This window comes from Cricetulus griseus, chromosome 2, assembly GCF_003668045.3.
Source record: "Cricetulus griseus strain 17A/GY chromosome 2, alternate assembly CriGri-PICRH-1.0, whole genome shotgun sequence".
Classification (NCBI taxonomy): domain Eukaryota; kingdom Metazoa; phylum Chordata; class Mammalia; order Rodentia; family Cricetidae; genus Cricetulus; species Cricetulus griseus.
The window spans coordinates 287,209,665-287,212,670 of record NC_048595.1 but is presented as its reverse complement, the minus strand read 5'-3'; positions in this window follow the sequence as shown (position 1 = coordinate 287,212,670).

The window sequence follows — 3,006 nt, the reverse complement described above, 5'->3', positions numbered from 1 at the left end:
GTTCATTTTTATGTGTATGTATGAATATTTGCCAGCATATAAGTGCACATGTGTATGTGTGGTGCTCACAGAAGTCGGCAGAGTGTGAGATACCCTGGAACTGGAGTTACTGAGGGTTGTGAACTGCTGTGCTGGGAACTGAACACGGGGCTTCTGAAAATGGCAAGTGTTCTTAGCGGCTGTGCCATCTCTCCAGCACTCAAACTTTAGTGCATCTAATAATGTCATGTTCAGTATGCCACAAGGTGCTTCTGTATGGCGGAGGGAGGTATTTCACATTAAGTGCTGACTTTTAAAAAGCACTAGTTTCAAATGAATGACAGATTAGAGCCAAGAGTGATGGATCAATCCAAATGTTTTGGATTTTTTGGAACAAGGATGCTCAAGCCATACTTTTCGTATCTGCCATACACTTTCTTGTATTGCAGTCTGAGCTCTGTGAGTAAGAACTTTATGTCCCTTTGCCTGGATCCAATGCACTCTCAGATGACACGGAGACATCCTACTCAGTGTGTGCTTGCCTGTGGCATTTTCAGCTGTTACTGTCATTTGGGAAAACAATTTTAGATGTATGTTAAGTACTATATATTAATGTATAACCTAGTGAGTATATTAGCCAGGGATCTTTAGGATTTATTGTGAAATTTTTTATGTGTGTGTGAATGTATGCCACATGAGTGTATCAGGGGAAGTAGGCCAGAAGAGGGAACTTGACCTCATTTTGCTGGAGTTACAGGTAGTTGTGAGCTATATAACATAGGTTGGGAACTTAATTGTAAGAGCAGCAAGTGCTCTAAACTACTGAACCATCTCTTAAGAAATAATCAAAAATTCTGCATAATAATTATTATTATTATTCTACTTAAGATACTAGAAACCACCTAAATTCTAGCAATAGGGAAACAACTAAATAAATGGTGACATTTTATATATATATATAAACATACATGACATATATTACCATCATCAATACCTGTATTTTTTTTTTTGAGTCAGGGTTTCTCTGTGTGGCTTTGTAGACCAGGGGGCTTTGAACTCACAGATATCCACCTACCTCTGTCTCCCGAGTGCTGGGATTAAAGGCATGCGCCACCACCGCCCAGCTCCTCTGATTATTTAAAATGGGGTTCATGTTTACGTGGTTGGCTGTTAACTCCTGAGTTCTTCCTCAACCTCTTGAGCAGCTGACACTGCAAGCGTGCAGCCCCACATCCTTCTTCTAGTGTGTGATTTGTGGAGGGGGTGGTCCTGGGCATAGACCCAGGGCTTTGCAGGTGCCAGGAAAGTGTTCTACCACTGAGCCATGCCCACAGCCCCCAATGTGGGATTTTAAAAAGAAGTCTTGGGCCAGGGGTTGGTGGCACACGCCTTTAATCCTAGCACTCAGGAGGCAGAGGCAGGTGGATCTCTGTGAGTTCGAAGCTAGCCTGGTCTACAGAGTGAGTTCCAGGATAGGCTCCAAAGCTACAGAGAAACCCTGTCTCCAAAATAAAACAAAAGAAACAAAAAATGGTCACATGGAAAAATGCTTATTTTCTTTCTTCCCTCCCTCCACCCCTTAAAAAAAAAACAAACAGAGTCTCATGTGTAGCTGTGACTGGCTTTTGAATTCAGTAGTGATCCCCTGCCTCTGCATGCCACATGCCCAGAAGATACGGAGGCAGAGGCAGGTGGATCTCTGTGAGTTGGAGACCAGCCTGGTCCACAGAGTGAATTCCAGGACAGCCAGGGCTGTTTCACAGTGAAACCCTGTCTCAAAAAAACAAAATAAAACAAGACCAAAACCCAAAACCATATGATCTTTAAATAGATATCAAGGGTCTGGGGGAATAGTTCAGCTGGAAAAAGATGCCTACTGTGCAACCATGAGAACCTGAGTATTAATCCCCAGCAACCACACATTAAAAAAAAAAAGGTGGGTGCAGCAGCACACTTCTTTAACACCAGGGTTGAGCTCTATCATCCACATACATGTGTAGCATCCAGGGTCGATTTCTATCATCCACATACATGTGTACATATATACCCACAGGTACACTAGTGCACACACCCATATAAACACATAATACAGCACACATGCACCAAGGGGCAGGGTCAGTGGCCACAATGAAGATATGGTGGTAGAGTAAGTGAAACAGCAAGGGTGGGAGAAGGTGCAGTGAGCAACAGTGCTTGCCACAAAAGCATGAGGTGCTGTGTTTGCTTTCCAGCACCCAAGTAACATCCAGGTCTGGACTAGTGTGTAGCTCGTGTGTTGTGTGGCAAGGGGAGAAAAGGAGGGTTGCTGACACTTGCTGAGCAGACAGCTTAGATGAAAAACAGCAAGCTCGGGTCAAGGGAAAAGACCTTGTCAGCTAGGCCAGGCCATTTTGAAAAGCCTCTTTATTTCGTTGAATTGTTATCATTTCCCAAACTACAGTAATTTGGTTTCCAGATATAAAGTAACTTACTTTTCTAGATTCTTGCTTTCTCTACTCCAGTAGGAAATTTCATAGTCCATAGTCAGCCTGGCTGCCAATCATGTGGCAAAGACCCTCCTCCTTTCTGTGGAACCTGTCAGAAGGGACTGCAATCCTGTACTGGGCAAAGAGAGAAGGTAAGAAGAGGACCAGGAAGTGGGAGAGGAGAAATGGGAGTGTCACAGTGTTGACTAGCATCAGTAACTGAGAGGGACAGGGACAGTGTGAAGGGGTGGGAATAAGGTAGACCTGTTAGCCAAAGCAGCCTCTCGAGGTCTTTCCTTAGGGACTTCCATTCAGGAAAAGCAGGATTCTTGCCTTCAAAGCAGAAATGCATTTCAGGGTTAGCAAAAACCAGAGTTGGAGCATATTAAGATTGAAAATATGCTTTGACATGGGTGTCAGCCTACTTCCTCTAAGTATATAAAGACACGGTAGAGAGCAGCTGTCCCCTTCCCACCTGCAAGGTAGGACATCTTGAAATCTGTTCTCACTAATGTAACTTTGACTGTATCCTTTAAAAATTCTTTTTAGATTTATGTGTACA